Raw genomic sequence first — 22,405 nt, forward strand, 5'->3', positions numbered from 1 at the left:
CATAGCAAATGCTTTCATAAAGAAATGTCCCAGGATTTTTTTCTACTGGGAAGTGAAATTATAACCTAGAGGGGTGATTAAATCTTCTCTCTTCCTAGATAGCTTAAGGTAATACCATAAAGAGATACCCTAAGCTAGATATCTGTTCAACCTTTCAGAGTAACCAAAGCAGCACTTATTTTACTTACCGGTTCCAGAAAAGTAACATATTTCTCTTAGGATGTCTCTGTGGATTTCTTGTTTTCATCACAATACTTGTCTGAAATTATTCCAGGGTACCACAAGCACATGACTGAGCACACAGAATTCCTGGGGATCGATTCAGAAGCTGTAACACAGGGCAGAATGACAGAGGGAGATTTAGCTCTTGTATAAATTAGTTGGCCTAGGCTCCTTCAGTAGGTACTGGAGACACAGGCATCTCATCCAGTCCTGTTTTAGGATGAACTTCCTTCTGGAAGAGTCTTGCTTGGTTTTACTCTTTTTTTGGCCCACAGAGGGCACATGGGGTTAGACAAAGCACACACCTCACAGAGCTAATCTTAAACTAGATAGATCTTCATTTTACAAACCCAGCTAGATTGCAGAGCCAGTGATTGGCTCAGCCAAGAAACAGCATTCCTTGGAGATGGAAGCAGAGATGAGCAGCACGAACCAGAGCAGCAAGGGCCCTTTGTATTCATTAAAAAGCTATGTGTGTTTCAAAAACAGCAGTGGAACTTCAAAATGCTCTTCTTTCACTGGGCTCCTTTCTGAAGGGCTGTACTAACAGTACATCAGCTGGAACCGGACTTCAGTACTTCTACCGTCTGCTCTTTTAGTCTTAAGTCTATAAGGAGCTTGGTTTAAGAATCAAAATTGAAAATGTTTCTATCCCTGCATTCAGAGCAACTTTAAAGTAGAATAAGCATCTTCATAACAACACTTTACAGACAGTATTCAATGTGAATGTCAGGGACACTTTAAATGTCAGGGAGCAAAAATATAACAAACTCACGTTTACAGAGAGAGAAGGAAGTGTAGAGACACAAGATCAAAATCGGAGTCAGTTGGAATGGCACAGATATTGTTCAGAAAATGTCAACTATTTTTCTCAGGATATATTAAGTGTGTAGAGTTTTTCTACTCATGGAGGGGTTGGTGGTTTTAGGGAGAGGAGTTGGGTTTGTTTTCCTCAAATTAGGAGTTTTCTTCATTCTGGAGTAGACAAAAACTGGAAGAGTTTGCAGTTATTGAAAACTGGAAACCCGAAAGGGTTACAAGAAAAGCATTTCCATGGTTTGACAGCTTGTCATTAAAACTTCTGTTTGTGGGGGGGGAAGCCACTAAAACACCTTTATCAGAAATATGCAGAGCAACTTCAGGAGGGTAGAATAACACTTCTAACCTTAGTAAAAATACAAACTTGAAAGTAATGATACTGAAAGACCTTGGATGGACAAAACCAAGAGCCTAGACAGAGAAATAACAGTGGGTTTGCAGTTGAAAGTATTGGCCTGAATTTCTCATGTGCTTCTCAATGATGCATCTAGAAGGAGACAGAGCCAAAATGTGTTAATATGGGTTTATATCTGACACCTGGGAGAAGGCATGCTGCTGCCACAAATCTGTGCAGGCTATTAGATAGAGACAGGGAGAGAGTCTTCTCATGTACAAAAAGAACTTCAGCCTTCTATTCAGGAAAAAAGAAAACACCAAATACTATCCATAAGCCGCCAGAAATTTAAATAAGAAGGAAAGATTTCTGTTGGGGGTGGGGAGGGAGTTAAGGAAGAAATAGAGAAAGAAAAATCAAGTTCAGTTTTTGGTTTGGGGGGATTTGTTGTAATAATTCCAAGGCTTCCTGCAATGGGCTTTATCAAAAGAGAAGATTTTAGCAGGAAATTTCCTACCAGCTGAAGTGTGATCAAAGATAAGCACCATTTTACAGATAAAGTCCACATTAACAAAACAGTTGGGAAAGATTGTGAAACCAGAGGCTGTGAACATGAGTGATGGGGGGAACTATTTTTGAACCCTCAAAGGGAAATAATGAGGAAAAGCTCTTTGATGAAATTGAGACAACCAAGGTAAAAGCTAAGTTCCAGGGAAAACATGTTGATAGTGAGCTGAAACACCATTGTTTTCTCCAGCTTGATAGCCCCAGATGAGCACGTCTTGGCAATTTCCCAAAATCCACATTGAGAACATGATCTGCTAGCAGCTAGCAGGCTCAACTACACCTTTTAACCCATTAAGAACTGCTGCAAGACCTCCAGCTAAGCTGTGGATGATCCATCATGTGGTGCACATAACATTGGAAAGAAAAGGACTTAGGAAGCACTATGGAGAGAACAATCCTACACTAGAGGGGTGAAGGATGGGGCAGTCAATAAATCCTTTTCCTCTGTAACTTCTGTAATTAAGCAGAACACATTGCTCATTCTTACGATTCAAACATAATCCTGCTGTTGTCTTAACTGTACAGGATTTGCAGATTCTAACTGTTTTAATGACAATGCACCAAAGAAAGCTTTTTCTCTGCTTTCACAGACAAATCCAGAATCCACATCAGGACGGAGAGAATCCAGTGGTGTGTGAGGGATTTTGACCTTATAATTATCTTTCCAATTCTAGCATATTCCTTTATTTGAGTTTTAGCTAAACAGCTTTAAAGCCAGAGCTAATGTGGAGGGGAGGAAGGAGGGAGGTGGAGGAAAGGAAAAGAAAACACCACATTTTCAGCAGCAAAGAGACATGCAGGAAACTGCCTAATACCATGCAGCTTCACTGACTCCAATATTCACTTGCAGAGATGCATGCATCTATTAGAAAGTAGGGACAAAACCAGCCAACAGCAATAGTCTGCCTTTTGCTAATGAGTATTTACTAGTGCTGGCCTTTGCTAACAGATGTTCGAAGTATCCAAGCGAAGCCCTGAAAAGATACTTACCATCACATCAAGGGTTCTCCTGAACTCATTTTGTCTAAGTTTTCAACTCCTTTCCTCTTCTACCTATCTTTCAAATGAGCCAAGTAAACTTAAGCCTCTGTTGTTTTGAGGATTTTAATAGTCAGGCTTCCTATGTCACATAGCTCTGGGATTCCCACAGCAGCAGCTTCCACCAAAGTCCGCCCAGCTCCATGAAGTGTTGCCTACTCTACATCATTGTAGCATCATTGACTGGGAATGGAGAGGAAGAAAAGGTCTTTCTTAGTCATGCTGAAGCATGAGAAATGCCAGAAACAGAGTGTGGTGGGTATGGGGGGGTGTGTGTGTGTGACTGACCAAAAGGTGGTAAACACCAATGTGCTTTGACACCTTCTGCTGGTTCCTGCAGATCTCTCTCACTACAAAGACAGAAATTGTAAGGTCTGTTTACTGGGAATTGTGCCTATAGGATAGCCTGTCTTTGATAGCACCCATAATCCATGGTCAGAAGAGAAAACTGTGTTCATTCCTGTCTATATAGTGGAAGTATAGAAATAAGGGTTTTCCCTTATATTTTTCCTTCTTGCTGTACCACAGAGATGGCAAATTTTCTCCTTAGTGAGAGCCAAGAGTTCCTTCTACCACCTTTGGCCAACCATATTTCAATGCCCCTGATAGTATAGATCTGCTGCAGCCCAGAAAACTAAATGGTTACAGGCCATATACAATTGGAGGGTAGGCTGCTCCTGGGGCACAGACCAGGAATTCTCCATCTTTGCTGATTTTTAAGGCAGCTGAGGACTTGCTGTAATGGAAAACACTGTTTTGCTTCTAAAAAGCATCAATAAAAAATGAAAGATTTGATATCTTTGAGAAAAGAGCACTCTCCACTTGCCACCACCAAGGCATTTGCTCACTGACATTCAGTTGTTTAGCAGTTGCACAAACATCTTAAGTAAAATGTATGGCATTATCTTCTCTTTTGAAAGTTGGCTTAATCTGATCAATAAACTATCACAGTTATGATTCACAAAAAAGAAATTTTCTTGAGGCAATATCACAAAGTGATCTTTTAAGATCTTACCCCAGATTCTCCATGACTGCATGTAAATGCAGACTGAAGGCAAATACTGATACCACTAAAATATTTTAGACTGTCAGTGATCCTTCCACTTGAAAGGTAAATACAGAGTTTCTGCTTTAAGAGTGCTTAAGTCTTATTAGGGAGCCTCCAACTTTAGGTAACTTGGCTTGAGTCAGCTGTAAGTGATTTTTGGAATCACTGAGGAAGTGGCAAACGGTGGAAGGAGAAACATGCTCCTGTTATGATGACTCTGCAGCAAATAGCCTATGAGGGAGAAATTCTTACTGCTCCAGTAAGGGTTTCCCTTGGGAGCATCGGTGCCCTCCAGCTTGACAGGGGCAGGCCTTTTGCCCCACTTCCACCACAAGCCAACACCCAGCAGTAACTTCCTGCAAAGACTGCTGAAATAACATTTGGGAGGCTCTGGAAAAATGCAGAGTTGAGAAAACACCTGTTTCTTGAGCACAGATAGTACTAAAAGGGAACTTGCATTTTTGGTTTTTTTCCAATGGTTGCACAAAAAGCCTCCAAGTCCACTGCTCTGAGCCTCATTTTTCTGTTCCTCGGTGTAAACAGCATAGTCTGCACGCAAGGCCACTGCAGGGATTCGTGTCATCTTCTGAAGACATCAAGGCAATTTAGGAGCTGAACCCCAAACTGCATCCTAAACTTGACTTTCCTTCTCTTGTGCTGGCTGCTGATTCCAGATCTCCACAGCCATACAAGGTAATATCTCACCTGAAGCTTTTCCTGTGAGAGTGTCAGAGGACTACCCCTAGTACTCCCACCCAGCACTGCTTTTACCCATTTCCTCCCTCCCAACTCAAGAACTCTCATCAGGAGACAAGGGATTACAAACTCTCCATACCTGTAGTACCCTTGTTGTGTGTTGGCACGGCACCTACCACCTCAGATCTCAGCAGGTATTCTTTCATTATAACTATTATTCAAAGTTGGGCTGATAGACTGCAGAAAACTGAAAGTTACTTTCGCTTCACCTGAAAATATCCTAAACCCCATGCAAATGAGGGACAGATATATTTGTTTATCTACACAAGCAAGGACTTTAAATTCAAAGAAAGTGACAGTAATTCAGATAATACACAACCAGCATGCAAAATTATGTGTTGCATTACTGCCATTACTCTTTCACTAATCTGCGATACGCAGAAACTGTGAATTTAATGAGCTTCATAATTATTTTGTTCTCAAAATTCCTTCCTTTTTGGTAATGACATTATTTCAAATGATATTTTTTACACTATGTCCCTAGTCAATCATGTCAATTCCCTGAAAGATGTACCTCTAGTGAAATAGTAAAATCCAGAGAGAGGATGAGAAGTTGATTTATCTCAAGGAATTTGCACCTTAAATAGTCAGTAAAATATTAAACATCCCTATCAATAACAAGTGGACTGTATTATAAGCTTCCTCATAACTGGAGTTCTTAGGAACAAGTTGACATCTTGCTGAAAAGGTGTCAAGAATTTCATTTAATCCTTTTTATAGCAGTGATCATCAATCTATCTTAATGTTTATTGGAGAGAAAATAATTGTCTTTTCTTTTTGGCAATGGTATTTCATTATAGGCACTAGGATAAATAACTACAATTCAAAGCAAAATAAGATTAAAGTGTCCCTGTATTTTTTCCCCTTGGTGTCTTTTCTTCTTTGTGCTTAATTTCATGATGAAAAAAATTATAATTAAATTAAACTTGATTCTTATTTAAATGCACATCTGAAAGTGAAAGCAAAGAAATTACTTTCTTTTTCAAAGTTGTTATATCCCAATTGATCTTCCACACATTGGCATTATTATCTGATTGTGAAGATGTATGCATTTATGAAAAGCTAGAGCCATCTGTCTCAATTCTATGTAATTTCATTACATATTCATCATTTATCTAGTCTGAGTATGTGACATGAGACCCTACTGACTAGCAATTCTACACTTATTATCATTTCATACTGTGTTTGGATGGACACAAGGCTGTCGACTTCCATTAATCTACTTTTGATGTAAAAATCATCATCTTGGGATAAGCCTCAGAGCTCCTGCATAATCAGGCCACACTGCTGAGCAAATGTAGAGGCACTAACATTTTTATTAAAAAGCCTGCAGCATTTATTCCTGCTTGTCTTTCACAACATGCACATATCACCCTGCAAATGCGTCCAGGGAATGGAAGTATAAATCCCAGCAGATTGGCACACCTGGATGTGCAGGCACACACTGCCCAAAGGTGACTGTCACTCTGCTAAGCATGAATGTGGATGTGCACAGGAGTTAATGGCTGCAAGGAGAGATTTTCTAACTTCAGTCACAGTTGCTGGAAGGTCCAGCACAATTAGAGAATAGGGGCTGAATCAACCCATTGCAAAGCCAAAGGTGTTTAACTTCAGCCTGTTAGAGTAAATTGAAACTGCTTGGTCGTTTTGGAACGGACTTTGCAGAACCTGTTGTCTGTGCAACAATATTTTGAAAGTTTGACAGCGTAACCAGCCATCCTCTTAGCCTTTCTAGTCGCATAACACAAGCATTCGTTTTGCTCCATGTGTCCTTCAAAGGGCAGAGACATGCTGTGAGCCAGGCTCTCCCTGGGCACAAACAGCTGGCACTAGCTAATAGCCTGGATTCCACATGCTTCTGTGCTCATCTACTACGCTGTAACAAAGAGATGACAAAGATAACAAAGGCAGTTCATTATTCATGAACTTGGATTTTGAAAATTAGGTAAATTGATGCTAACCGCTGCACAGGCAATTATTTGTCTACTTCACGTGAACTTCCTTTGACTGTATCCAATTCCAGGTTGCCAACTATTTCTGTGAATGTTGTAGTGAACAAGCTACCAGGCAAGAGTGTGTGCTTAAACATACAGCTATTGCAGAATACTTAAGTGGAATTTGGTTTTGTGAACATGAATATTCTCTGGAAATCTCATTTTAGAAAGAATCAGGCTCATCCTATCTGGAAACACAAAGATAGGCTATGATTTGTCTGTCAAAAGGATATATATCAAAACATATCTCAAACTGCACATTAGGCTCACTTGAAATTTATGAAGCATCCACAGGGATGGTAGGAGACAAGATTTTATTCCCAATGGCTAACTATCAGCTCTGCTGCTTCTCAGAAATTGGTTTTCATTACTGTTTTCCCATCAGTTAAATGGGGATGAGAGCACTCACCTTCATCTGCAAATTGCTCTGATTTCTACCAGACAAAAAAGTTCTGTATCACAAATCAACCGCAGTAACAGCCAGCTCAGTTACACAAGTGACAAAGACTGATTAACTCACGAGCAGGAAAAAAGGGCTGCAGTTGACAAATGCACCTTGCCACTAACCAGAGGTCTGCTTGAGCAGTTCGGTGCACTGAGAAGGAGCCTAAACTACCAGGACAGCTGTTGAACCCACTGGCCAAATACTCGTGCTGGGTGTCATACATGAAATCCCTATTTGTGCTTGGTCTTTGCATATTAAGTGCTTTAATTAATTAATTTTGAGTTAATTATTTTTAAATTGAATGTTACAATTAACCCATCAGCCCAGGTACAAAAATCCAGTTCCATTACCAGTGTTTTCATTTGTTTAAAGTAGTTTATTAATAGAGTTGCACCCTTCCCAGTTAAAATTTTCCCAGTTAAAAATCACAAACTTGCCCCTTAAACTTCAAACCACTGGTACACCATAAGAGTTACCTTTCCTGTGTTTACTGTATACTTTTACAAGTGTTTTGAGGTGTGTTGGATGTATTTTAATACTTTTTGTAGGTGTTTCACTTGCATTTTGATTCCAAGGCCAAAACCCCCACCCAGTCTTAATAGCCAGCAGCTATTTTTAGCTACAGAGCCATTACTCTGCAGGCAAGTTCCATGGCAACCTGAATACCTGAATTTTAACGAAGGTATTGTATTCCCCTTATCTCAAACTGATACCACCCCCCCCCCCCCCCCCCGGACAACGATGAGCCATCGGTGGACAGAGATGATCCATCAAAGGGAAAGCACCAATCGCTTTGGACTGAAGGGGCGGGCTGTGGGCGGGCTGTGGGCAGATTGGGGGCGGAGCAAAAACTATAAAAAGGATGAAGCCGAGAGGCGGGCTCTTTTCTCTTTTCCCCTCTTGCTCTCTCCAGACTAGCTGTGGGAGACATCGGTGCTGGGGCATTCAAAGCCTTACCCCTTTTAAGGGGCTTTTAGTAATTTTTTTAAAAGTCAGCCCAGCACTGCAAGTTCTTTTTCTCTACCTGAGGTCTAGTGCTGTCTCAGCCAGAAGATCTCATATCCCTGCGCTCCTGGGGCATACCATCTACTGAGCCATAGGATCCCAAATTTTTATATTTTTCTGATTTCTGTAATTTTCCAATTTTTCTGTTTTCAATAAATTAATCTTTTTAAGAGTTGTCTCATTTCTCACATGGGTGCAGGGATTTGCACAGGGAAAGAGAGTTCACAAGTTCACATGTGATAAATTCATATCCCAGTTGATGAAGCTTCACCATCTTCATGTGCAGACCTCATGCTGCCAGCTTCTTACCCAAGGAATCAAAATATTTTCAGCTGAAAGGGGCCCACCAGGATCATCTAAATCAAAGTCCTGGCCCTGCACAGATCAGCCCCAAAAATCACACCATGAGTCTTTGGGCGTTATCCAGGTGCTTCTGGAACTCTGTCAGGCTTGGTGCTGTGACCAGTTCCCTGGGGAGCCTGTTCCAGTGCTCAGCCATGCTCTGGGTGAAGACCCTTTTCCTAAATATCCAAACTAAACCTCCCCTGACACAACTTCAGGCCATTCACTCAGGTCCTTTCACTGAGCACCACAGAGAAGAGATCGGTGTCCCTCTGCTTTCCCTCTTTCCAAGGCAGCACAACGCATTTTAATATGTGGAAACCATTACCAGGAAAATATAAAGAAAAAGAAAAGAGTGATGGAGCCTGCTCCCAAACCACAATGTGGGAAGTCACATTTCAGCCCTCTGAAAGCATTAGGTCAGCAGTGAAAGCAAAATCCCATCATCACCTATGCTAGACTGATCCAAAAACTAGGACTTGATTGCCCTGGACAAACATTACCTGATCATGCACAAGATGGCTGCAGGTGGTGGCATGTGGTCTGACTAGGTATGAACCAGTATGAGGTGTCTGATCCCAGAGCTCAGCCAGAGAAGACAGAGCTACAGGGTGAAAACCAGCGCCACGCCCAAAACAAATGGGTTATTCCTGTGGAAAGGAGCTCAGGGGCGTGTACAGTCCTTAAGATCTGAGCCTGCTGATACATGTGCACATCTGAAGGGCTCAGGACTCTCTAGATCCATAGCAGCACTGCTAAGAGACCTCAGCTTTGCATTCAGTGCTGGCATCAGAGCAGAGGACGCTAGCTTGGGGCTTCACAGCAGCACAATGCACTGTGCAGCCTACAAACGCTGTAAATCACTGGGATGCTTTGGATGGGTCAGAGTTTTCTCACCCACAATCTTTCTAAAACCAACTTCCTGACCACTGGAAGCCATTAAACACTCCATTACCTCGCAAATTAACTGTAACAGTGTGTTCAAGTGCTAGTTTGGATAACTAAAGTACTTTTCCTTTCCTTACTGTGTAGGGAAATTGTTCCTTTCTGTGTTTTCTCAGTCTGATGCAGGTCCACTGAATGGTCCTATTCTTCCAAATAATGGTTGCCTTTACCTTGGCTCTTTAGGTAAATTTTCATGACTGAGCAATTTCTCCTCTGCTCAGGAGGGGCTCCACTATCTTTGCAAAGTACCTCACAGTTCTGACTGTGAATAAAGCATATTCTAACATTTAAATTATTTAACTCAATGATCTGGTTCACTTCAGTTTATCCCACTTATGCCTGTGAATACACACTGCATATAAAGTGTCCTTCCTGTACCAAAGTCAGAGATTCTGGCAATGAACCCTTCTGTAACTGTGAGGTTTTGTCACATGTCGGTCAGAAGTAGGAAGGGAACGTGTGCCAAGCACCATCAGAAAGTTGGTAACTTGTAGCTGTAACTGCTACCTCTCATCTTCAATTTAATTGCAACCCAAAGATTTCCTTTTCCCCTTTGCCAAGCGTTCCTGTTAGTTCTGATAATTATAGTGAATACTTCCTAAAAATTAAGCCACCTACACAAATCTGTCCCCAAAATAAATGCTGGAAGCAAATTATAACACCTCCCTGTCACTTTATGGGTATCTGTATCGTCACTAGATTTATGTTCTAATGCTACATTATTACCTATTACCATAGTTGTTAAAACCTTACTTTTCATGCTAATGAAAATGATGAAAGACAGGGGGTTTGACATAAATACTGTAATAAGAACCATATTAATGTGACAGACGATTGCTCCTCTGTGACAGACTATGAAATCCTGTGCAAGAGTTACAGAAGGTTCATTTACATGTCTGCTCATCTATCTCTTCCTACAGGGAAGCAAGGGACTCATGCTCAACACTGGAATGGAATGAGAATCAGAAGATGGCAAAAAGGCACAAATGGTCATCCTAACAAGAAATGCATCCCAAGGCATACTCTTCCTTTCTTAGGTGAATATAAGCACAAAATGAAAATTACAGGACCTAAGGTCAGACAACTAAGACCTCTTTTCAGGCATGTAATTACACTCCTCCAGACAGAACTTCCAAAATTTAGGACAGATGCAACACTACCAGCAAAATGAGATTTGTCCTCCTAATTCTGTTTTGAATTTGCAGCATTGTTCTTTCACTAATTTGACACAAGTGCTGCTATCTCCCAGCCATGCTACCACACCAATCCTTTCCACAGCTTTCCTAGTAATTTTCACAGGTTGCATGTGTGCTCTCCTTCTGAGGAATGTGTGCTTGCCATCCTCAGAGAGAGAGAGAGTGAGTGGGGTAACAGCAAGAAAGAGAGCCAAGATAATCTTATATTCCCAAGCACAGATGATCAGGAGAAGGGCAGTGAAAGGTAAAGTGCATTCACCCACTGGCCATCTGCCTCTTGGAGTACTCAGTTTAATCACAGACGCACAAATATTATCATGTCATACACCAATGACTCCCTTTTTGCTGATCACACTCAAGTTTTTTTTCAGTTGTGGCCCCACACTGATTTTGACCCAACCACTGACTTGGATTAGAAGATTATAGTTTTATTCCAACCCGCAGTGCTTCCTGAACTGCTAATGTCACAGTGACTGTGGCAAAGGTGCTAAATGCACACTACTCAATCATGAGACAACAATTCTCTCTATCCATTCCAAAAAACCCAAAGAACCCCCACAGAAATCCAACACTCCGTAAATTAAAGACAATAATAAATCCGGACTTGTTCCTCTTTGCTTTCCACCAGAGAAACACTTTACTTAGGGAAATATTTTTCCTTTTAGAACCTCTCTCCTTGCAAAGAGAAATAAAATAGCAATCACATAGATAATTTATTATTAAAACTCTCATTTACTGATAAAATGCAGACAGAGATTGCTTTCCCCATTTTTAACAAAGTAAACATGGTATCAGTTAGAGGCACTCTCTGAAGGCTCCTTGTCTTTTCACATCCTTGCTGTCTCTCTATCCCCTTGTGCTTAATTTAGATTACCTTTTTCCAAACTTGGCCATATTAGCATACTTTTTCTACACTTCAAATATTCGTGTGTTTGTTCTTTGGCCCTCCTTCAGCAAGTGGCTAGGACAGATTTCTAATTCATCTTGAAAGGTGAATTTGCAATTTTTCTCAGTGAGGAAAGTAACTAGAAAAATAATAAAAAAAGAGGTTTTCTTTCATCTGTTTCTTATCCTTGAAAAAACGAATGAAGTGAAATTTCTAAGGCTGATTGTGACATCACCTTTCACTCTACAGTTTAGCACATTTTACTTTAGCAGCAGTTCAAAAGATCACTATTCTACATCTGATGCCTTCTGCTTGTTACAAATGTCTGCAGTACAGCAAGAAGTTAAAAACATTAAAATATTGCAGCACACAGGAACCCCCAGACCCCATAAAATCTGCACTAGCATGCTTAAACTGAAACAGCATCACAGAAAATTCCCACATACTCATTTTCTGTGAGTATATGGGAATTTAACATGATCAGTTAAAGCTGAAATTTAAGCTTTGCTGGTTTTCATCTAGTTTCACCAAACGTGTCTGTATTTTAAAGTTTCCCTCTGCAGGATGCCAGATCTGAAATTTCAATATTTGTGAAAAGGGGCAAAGGCAAAATATTTAGCAATAAACTAGCATTTTCTGAGGTTCCAGCAAAAGCCTCAAAAAATATCAGCAGAATTATGAGATGCCATAGATTAGTAAACATTGAGAGACAGAAATTGGCCCCAGAATTGTCAGAAAAAGAGGTTTTTCCAGTATGGCTTATTAGCACTACCTGCATGAAATCAGATAGGAAAGCCTGATACCAAGGGCCTGCTCTTTACTCCAAGTGTGCAGCAACTGTGCCATGAAACAAGAAAGGAAACTGAGCTATGATTACAGGAATCTGCTTGCTCAAGGTCACAGAGAACATCCTCACATTTTGGTCACCCAGCTCATTCTGCAGTGCTTAACCCATCAGGTCATGTGCCCTGCAAAAGGAGTTACACTGTCTGTGTTAAATATTGTATTCGTGCAGCACCTTGGTTCCCAGTCTATTTTTCCCGAGTACAGAAGATACTGTCTTTCATGTAGTGAGCTTGCCTTCTCTGTGGGATGCTGCAAAGTCAGCAAGCCTTGATAAAGCTGTGAAGTAAGGACCTTTGCATGACTGCAGGGTTAGTTGGGGACTCCTGGCTCTTGTGCACTGGGGAACAGAGCCCTGACAATGATTTATTTGTCAGTGCACTACACTGACAGCCAAATCAGCCAGGGAGCAAGTAAGAAATAAAAGGGTAGAGGGAAAATATTTGGGTTTGAAATTGTTCTGAAAATTCCTCATAAAAAAATCAATTACAACCAAAAAAAAGGTTGTGTAGTGGCTAAGGCTATGTACACTGGCCTACAGCAAGGAGCAAAGTCATTTATCTTCAAGGCAGTGATCACAGACAAAAATAGGAGTGCCCTTTCTTTTTCCCCACTTGAAAATCCTAAGCAAATTGAGTTGCTAATTTGATTTTACAGTTTTCAAGAAAACACTTCAATTATTGGCCCTATAAGTTTGTGATATCAATTTTCAAGCAGCTTCCAAGGCTTTCTTCTCAGACAAATTCTGAGTCATGAGCTTAAAATTGCAACTCAAAAAAAACCAAAACCGAAAAAACCAAAACCAATCAAGCAATCAACAACACCCGAAAAAACACCAAACCCCCCAAAACCCCAAATAAAAACCCAACCACCCCCCCCAAAAAAAAGAATACAAAAAAACCCAAAAAAACCCCAAAACAATAACTGAAAAATAACTTTAGAAAATAGCAAACAGGAAAACTGAGGCCACAGCAGACCAAGTCTCAACTGCTCTGAAACATTTAACAAAGCACTTTCTCAATTTTCAACCTCTCTGAGAGCCAACAGTCCTTTCTGGGAAGGTACTGACTGCTCTTTCAGGTGTGGATCTGACTCTCTGCTTATACAGAAGAGGAAATAATAGCTGCTAGCACCCTCTGGAAGATTAGGAATAATAAAAAAAGCTTGTCTTTGTGGGGGAAGCAACCCAGGCAATGAGACTGGTTGCAGACTTAATCTCTAAATGTCTTTTCAGTTTTCAGCCTTGCTGCTGAACCAAGCATGTGAAAGATGTTTCTGCTCCAGTCAGCACATTGCACATCTCTGCCAAACCTCTTAACCCCTGCTAGCTCCCTGCTTATGGTCTGGAGTTCTTTGGAAGGAAACAGAACTAAGAGTAATGATTTTCTCATTTTTAAAGCAATATATGAAACCAGCATAGCATTATTTCTCAAAAACTAGTAATACTTACCAGGAGCTTTACACTATCTAACTTATAAAAAGTTGTCTTCTTAATTTCCAATCAAAAGAAATGGGTAACTCAATGCAGAAGTTATATTTCTCATTAACAGGTCTTAAGCTAAAAATTCAAACACCAACAGGCATGACCCAGTGTTAATCCTTCCAAAGCATAGGAGCTTAAGGCAGGAGTGACCCATGAAAGAACCTTAAATAAGGATTTGCCCTGAAAAATAGTCACATATAATCAGGATCTTCTTATTCAACAGACTGGCTCACCTCATGTATTCAGACACACCTGCTCATTTTCTTATGAGAAACTGACTTTTTATCAGCATCCTCTGACAACTATTGGCACAGCTCTCCGGGAATGAACTATATAGTCCTTCCTGGAATCACATGAATCCTTTGTATTTTTCTATCTATCCCTGTGCTGCCAGCTATAAGTATTCTAAAGTTAGAAGTTAGGCTGTAAAATTAGGAAACTTGCTTCACAAAAAAAAAAACCCAACAAAAAAATCCCAATGGAACAAAAAACCCACACAACAAACAACAACAACAACAACAAAATCCAACAAAACATGACCCAAACAAAAAAAATATTAAAGGAGCTGAGAAAAGAAGCAAAGAAGTGCAGATCTTGTTTCTTACCTTTTTTTTTTTTTAATCTTTATGTTCAATATAAAGTGATATCCAAGCATCTATTTGGGGGCTACAGACTTTGTTGATGTGATTCAGAAAGACAAGATCACGGTGAAAGAACCATGTTAAATCCATAAGAGATGGGAACATCGTGCTCAGAGCAGTGGATCCCCAAAGAGGCCTGATCTGCTGATCCTGAAGCTATATGTGAGTGTGTCACTGAACAAGTAGCTTTCAAAGCACCTTTTGTTAAGGAAACCTGCTCCTGTGAGGTGGCCTATGAAAATCAATAAGCTAAGATAACTTTTTGAGTTAAAGGACTTGGTCTGGTATTTCTCACCTACAAAATTTTCATCCTTAAATGATGCTGCAGAGACCATCAGGTCTGAGCTCAGCATTCCGCTGAAATATAGTGCCTAAAATAGCAGTCCAGGCATTTTACACCCAGCAAACCATGGAGAAGAAAGAGCATCTCCACGGGGTCAACTGGCTTTCAAGTGGCATCTGAATACTTTCCCTCCTGCTGTGAACAGCAGACCTGGAGAGAAAGCAAGGTGGGGTGGCTCCAAGCCTCATTGCTCTATAAATGCAATTTGTAGTAAATTCTACTGAAATAAACACAGCCAGGAACTTACCTGCTACAGCAGATTTTTCTGTGCATGTAAATACTGTAAAATAAACTCTTTTTGATGTGAAAACTGTTTATATAAAAGGTAAAATTACTATGTTTATATCCAGGTCATGACAGAATAATGTATTTGACTAAAATAGTTACAGTAAATTTTTACACCATAAAACGTTCTGCATATCAGACAGAACTGTAAGTTTCTTCCCTTTCATATTTGTGAATGTCAGTGTGGAAGCTAAAAAGCAAGAAATTTGAACAGATGTGGTGTTGATGGGACTCTGCTCATTCTACAATTCCATGTTGTGCTATCATAAGTCAGCTGGGAGCCTAAAGAAACAGCCTTAAAGACAAAATTCCTTCAGCATGCTGGTGTATGGCACATGGGATGTACACTTCTTGTGTCACATTTCTCTATTTTTTTTTCCCCTTTAAATAGCTAAGTGTTTGTAATACATACACACAGAAAAGCCCCGAGACATGCAAAGCTTTGAAGAGCAATATGAAATAATTTCTGTCCAAAGGATCAGTGAGCAATTTCAGTCATCCTCACATAAAAATGGGAAAAAGTGTAACCCCAGTAAGTAGAAATAGGGAAATATCTCCCTTACTGGTGAAATAATTGCAACAGTACTCTCTCCAGGCAGCACCAGAGTTTTCACATGACCCTTCAGCATTTTAATTAAGATAAGCACAGCTAACCTGCACAACTGTTTACATTAGATGGTACCTAAACTTTCCAACAGACAGTGTGATTGCCCAGTGCTGTCACTACAGAAATACGGGGCATGAACTGACTGCGCTCTGATTAACGTGGCCTCAAAACCGGAAAATTTGGAAAATTTCAGAAAAGGGATCACTTGTCAGGCTTTTTAGGCAGGCACTGCACTGATGGGAGTTTACAACTACCAGACAAGCAGAGATGGTGTAGACGTGGTCCTCATTTCTAATAATGAGTACACCTCCTTTCTAATCATTAGGGAATTGTGGTGACCTGTCTCGTTTGCTTCCAATGAGCTGGAGGGAGATAAATAGAAACAGACTTTGCAAAACCCCAGAATGTTAAAATCACTGTTAAATTATTCACTGTATCAAACGAGATGAAGTCCCAGAATAAAATCTGTGAAAACTGTACTTTGGTTTGTAAAGCCTTATTATTGTAGGGTTAAGGAGGAATTCTCCGTCTTAACATTTAATTAAACTTAATGGGAAATGTTTAATTAAATTAAGAAACGTGAGAAAATTCCCTTAGGCAACAAGATCTGTGATTACAGCATTGCAGTAAGCCCAAACAAGGTTTAACATACTGTAGGGCACACAAGGCCAAAGCCTCTGGACTGCTTTTAACATGTTGCAGAACATTGGTAATTACAAATAGGAAGTGTTAAATATACTCATGCCAGGTTCACGTGGGGAATCTCATCAGATAATAATTGAACAGCTTCTGCTACTACAGGGTGGTGCATGCTGAGTTTTAGGAAAACACCAGCCTAAATCGTTAGCATCTGGATTCAGACTTTGGGAGCTCGGAATTTCTGGATAGTAAGAACAGCAGAGCAAGCTTACCATTATTATGAACAAAATAGATCCAAACAGAGAGTCCACTAGCTTCCCAACACTCAGGTCCATCTCTTACAACTAAGAAGGTTCCATATTTCAACTTGATGATTTCCTATAGTGAAGACTACATGTACATTAGAGGTAAAAATGCCTAATAACTGTGAAATGGAAAGGAAACTATGAAATGTTTGTAAAGCAGTTTAAAATCCAAAATCAAAAGGAGTTACGAAAGTACCCATAAAAAACCTAAGCAAGCATATTATAAACAGACAAATATATAACAAAATCCATAGTAAAAAGAAAAAATACAGATAAAAAGATCTGACCAAAAATTCCTTGTGTTCCCCTTGGGTCAAATAGGTAAGTTTCCCCTGCTATAAGCTGATATAGCCTCACTAATACTACAGCTTTCTGTCTTCAAGTCCTGTGGATTCCGTACAGACTCAATGTCACCTCATCTTCACTCTGGTACTTGCTGAAATCACCTGGGAGCCACTAACGTCTGTGATGACTGAAACCACCAAGAAGTAAAAAACCCAACCCAACCAAAAATATGAAAAAAACCTGAAATGTAAGCAAAACATTTACCCAGGCTAATATGCATTTAGCACAGAGATGATCAAAGATTTGTACCCCACTGAAACCCTGTACCAACTAGTTCTCTACAAACTAGGAAAGTATTGCGAAGCAAAGCTATTGCAAGGAATTCCTTGGTCTTTTAAGGGCAATCATTCACCTCTCCTTTCATCACATTTCTTCCTTCTCTGTCATTTCACAAGTACTCATAAATCACCACAATATCAAACAAAACCCCGACTGTACTAAATGCAAAGATAATGAAAGGAAGAGCATTTTAATGAGACACATAATTATGCTGTAAAATTCCTGAAAACTCTTACGATTTTTATTCATTTGCTCATCTTCCTCCTGTGATCTATTTGGGGTTTGGATTTGGTGTTTTTGGCTGCTTCCCCTAAACAATCTGCTGGAAGGGCCTCCCAACTCTGGGAACAACTTTTTTGATACAGGAACCTGTTTAGCACCACTTCCTCAGCATGAATTGTTAATGGCAACTGACAGTGCATGAAGGTATCTAACTCAAATGGAAAATTCTCCAGAATGATAAGTTCCTGTCAGTTCCTTTTGGATGGATAAATAGAGGTGAAGCATGTGGAATATCTGAAGACAAAGAATTTTTTAAGTGTTTTTGTTTATCTAGTTCTGTCTTCTTTTTCCACCTTTTTTTCTGGTTTTCTACCTACTTTTTTCTTCAGTGCAGTATGTAAATGAAAGAGATGATAAAGCAGTAAGGATACATTCAGTTTCAAAAGTACCTCATTTGAAAGGCAGTAGATTGTGTTTGCAGGGGGAAAAATATCTGTCATCTTCAAAGAAGAGTTTTCAATCATCATCTCTGGTTAAAACCTTACACTGAAGAGTTACTTGAATGTACAATAAGCAGGTACAGTTATTTTGTAACAATAAGAAGACGGAGAATTAAATTAAACTCCTGCCTCCAGCAAAAAGATCCTAAAGTAGCACAATTTTCTGTAGAATTACAGCAGTTGCAGCACAAACTGTGCTACTCAAAAGAACAGATTTGCTTTTTTAGTTTTTAAATAAAAACATAATCAATTGTGTTCTTCACCTGGACAGAGTTGGTACTTTTCATTCTTTTGTCCTCACTCTAGCCCACACTCAGATAGGAGGAAAAGTATAAATGCCTCTTGAACTTGGGACAATATGGTATCAAGATCACAGAATGTCCTGCAAAAGCCTGCTGGGTTTGAGCGTGCAGTAATACTTGAATGACAAACTTGCTTCACCCTCAGAAACTCTCTTTCAGCTATAAAGTCCCAGGAGCAAAAAAACAAAATCAGCAAGCCCATCAAGTGCATTAAGGATGTTTGGTATCTCCAGATCCTTTGGGCAAGATGGCTTTGTCAAATCATCACTTACTTAAAGTCAGGCACTGTTAAAACATTACAGTTTGGGCCCCCAAAGCTCTGCAGTCCCCTGTCCACATCAGGGGTACCACGTGTGTGTCTTTAGGGTGCAGCCAGATCCCGCAGACACAGTGCAGGGTTATGTGACATGGAAAGCAGAACAAGCTTTGCACAGGTTTCCACAGCACAAACCTGTGTTTGCTGCCGCCGCTTTCAGCAGCCTTCTCTTTGACACATGTATTCCACCCTCACATTTTGTGACTTGCTACACAGAGCTAACAAGCATAAAGCCACCTACCCTCCCACCAAAACACAGTCAGGGTTGCAAGAATTGTGTGTAATAGATTGTCAGCCTCCATGTCCTTCCTGCCTTCTGTACCTGCACGCCCTAGCTAAATGTTAGGTTTGAGACATTGTGCCAAAACTTATGGAACCGATATATTATTCTATTGAAACAACATAAGACAGACTTAATGGTTCAGGACACCTTTGGGGCATTGTGCTGGCTGGAAAATCATGACCCAGTCTCAGCTTTTAGCTCATTTCATACCATCTCCTCTGCATTAGTGAGTTTAAAATGTACTTATTGTTCCAGTTATAACCAAGGAGAATTGCTGCTACTTCTTGTCATGCAAACACTGAAGTCTATGTCGTGGTAGAGTCTAGCCCAAACACATCCCTCATTAAAATGCTCTTGTTTCTATTACCTTTAATAGGGATCAGATTCATGGAAGGGTGGGGTCTTTTCTCATGGCGCTGTGGGGCTTCTGAAAAGACAGGAGAAAGCAGCAGCATCTTTGTATGAAGAGAGGTCTGTGCCTTGCCTCATAAGACCTTGGGCTTCTAAAGCATTAACTTTCCTTGACAGTTTATTTCCGGTTTGTGCAGCTTTAAGCTTAACTGTCTGTCAGAAAATTATATAAATCTGATTGCCCCTGTCAGAGCCAGATCTGCTTTAGCTCTCAAGACTTCCCATAAATGATGCTACTTATCCTTTAGAGATGGAAGTGGTGCACTGCCGGTACAACCAGCATTTCATTATGGAGCCTGATGCAGTTCGTGCCAGTTTTGCACAATACGACATTCACTTGGAAACACAATAACAGCACAAGAGGCAGCAGCAGCAGCCACCCAGCACTCTGGGGAGAGGATCTGTGTGTGGCCAGGAACCATGGAAGGCAGGGGGAGATTGCTGAAAGGCCCAGTTTAGCCAGACAACAGTCACTGTAAACCCAGAACAGCTCCATCAGCTTAAATGAGGCAGATTCCTGGAGAGGAATCAGCTGGACCAAAGCACATTCCCATGGCAACCATGACACAAACCATGGCCTTTCCAGCTGCCAGGCCTGGAGAAGACCTCCACGTGTTGGCTGGCACCCGTTCTGCTCTACAACAGGATCAGATCGATGGAATATTTGTCTTTCCAAGTAAAGTCAAGACATGTTCAAGCATGTGCATACATCACGCTAGGAATGTGCCTCCTCCCTTTTTACTAAGTTCAGCCCTGTATTGGCAGCTCTTGGATACAGGAACAACTCAGTACCTGGCCCTTCAGTTCTTCCCTCATCCTCTTCACAAAAAAAGAGCAGGGTTCCAAATTAATCTAATTGGCCCAGGATGGCCCAGTTAACTCTCCTGCCTCTGAGCCAAATGTTTACATATCTTCTCACAGAAAATTTGGGAGGTTTCTGTGGTCTCCAGCAGGGAACAGCCCTGTTCATATTATAAAGACAGAGTCAAGAGGGGAAAAATAGCAACACAAGATCTAGAGTAGATTCATGCAGAATTTTCCATTTGTTTCACCAAAACATACAACAAATGTTTCAATTCAGGTTCAAATTCTTTTTTTCCCCAATGAGATCTTACTTAGGTCCTGTTGCACATAAATGTTTTGACAGCCTTTAATGAAAGAACCAGATGTTACATTTCTACAGGGTCTCAAATATTAGCTTATGTAGGCCCCACCAATTAAAAAATCTTGGTAAAAAGATGATTGAGGGACCTATACAAGCAGAATGACTCACTGCAAGACTTCTTGACTGATGAATCTAAGTTTTTTTGTGGTTTGCCTTGTCACAGGGATCATTACATATGAGAAGAGTCCTTTAAACAAACCAGTAATTGACGAGAATTGCAACACTGATAACTATTCTATGAAACTTCCTTCCTAGGAATAAAAATAACATTAGTTTTTTATCACATGCTGTGTTTTTTAGCATAATTTTTCCATCTTTGAGAAATGACTTGGGTATAAAATAAAACAGCTAATTTGCTACACTCGAGTTTTCACTCTCACAACTGCTGTGCTTTAAGCTGTATCTGAAAATACAGCTGAAACCTGTATTTTGCATATGCCTCAGAAGTACTGCAAGGTATTACTGTACTGCTTCTGAGGGCTGTAAGTGCTCAAAAATGGTTAAGGTCCCCCAGTGACAAACAGTACCACATGAATTCTCCACACGCTGGCAGAGCATCTGCTAAAACCAATTAGGTCATTACTCAATTTCCCAATTTTTTCTTTAAGATGAGAGAAAAAATATAAACCCTAAAAGTGTACTCTTTTATTCCAATAAAGCCAACTCTTTTAGAGTATAAACCCCGTGAAATTATTGGAATGATGCCTGTCAACAAAACCTTTACATTAAAACAAGGGTAAATAAGATCAAGGTGGCATGTAGTTGGGAGAATGTCTGAGTGTTTCATCTCAAGACTACTCATTTTGAACAAGTTCTTGGACTCATTTTAGGCTGTATTTAATCCTGTATGTCCTAGTGCATTCGAGTGTAATAACATTGAAACCTTGATTGTTATCTGCATCTCATTTCCCTACCTTAATTTAGGTCTAAAAATAATAGTTTAGAGCCTTAACAGCTCAAATATTTCCCCATTAGCAAAAAGCTAATTTCTGAGCTCATTCCAGGGGCAATTAAGCTGGAAAAGCAATTAAGGTTTCAGAAATCCCTGACAGTAGGAAAGGTTCAACCTAATATCCACAAGTACATGAAAACAAAACCTATTTCAGGGTTATTAGAAGAATATGGCCTCAGACTGTGGCCAAGAGCTCACAAAAGCAGATTTATTAATAGCCTTGCTGTGGGAAGCACGTTTCCACCTCAGGTGTCACGTAGGTCCTGGAAAGCACACTGTCAACTCAATGCTGAGTTAGCCCATGCCACAAGGTCAGCTGAGGAAATTTCTTGCTTGAGAGCAGCCCTCTAAATGGGCTGTGCACTGCTTAAACCATCCACTGAGCTCAGGCTGTGCAACCTGCCCAAGAGCTCCTATCCTTTTCCTGTGGAGGTTCCCTTCTTCAAAAGGCCTTGCTAATGGCAGAAGTATTTGTTCCATCATCATCACCAGCTAAGCTGCACCATGTGCAAATTTGGGGGTTTTGCCAGTTCCCACCACTCTTCCTCTCTCACATGCTTCTTCTCCCTGAGTAGGATGAAAAAGGAGGGCCTGGGAAGAAGGATGGAACAAAAATGAGTGGGGTTTATGTCAGAAAGGTAAGCTGTGTTCCAATAATCCTCTGCATGATCTAAGAGGTGGAGAGCAGAAATATGAGGTGTACAGGAAAGTCCTTGGGCACCTCACACAAAAGGAACTATGTTTTTTTCCTGAATTTTCTGACATCTACACACAAAGTATTTGACCTTCAACCTTGTGTAAACTTCCTCACCAGTCTGCCTAAAATAAATTTGAAGGCTGGAGTCAGTTAAACCCCCTTTCCCTGAACCTTGCAGTCAGCCTGAACT

At 40.4% G+C, this 22,405-nt stretch overlaps 1 long non-coding RNA gene across 1 annotated transcript in view; it reads right to left on the reverse strand.

Annotated features, from left to right (window-relative positions):
* LOC125326782 overlaps positions 1-22,405 on the reverse strand; it is a 146,789-nt gene that overhangs the window by 106,919 nt on the left and 17,465 nt on the right. The window contains exon 2 of the long non-coding RNA XR_007203993.1: positions 189-328. This is a non-coding gene — a long non-coding RNA (uncharacterized LOC125326782). The remainder of the gene's footprint in view (positions 1-188; positions 329-22,405) is intronic.

Source organism: Corvus hawaiiensis, chromosome 5 (assembly GCF_020740725.1).
Source record: "Corvus hawaiiensis isolate bCorHaw1 chromosome 5, bCorHaw1.pri.cur, whole genome shotgun sequence".
Lineage (NCBI taxonomy): Eukaryota > Metazoa > Chordata > Aves > Passeriformes > Corvidae > Corvus > Corvus hawaiiensis.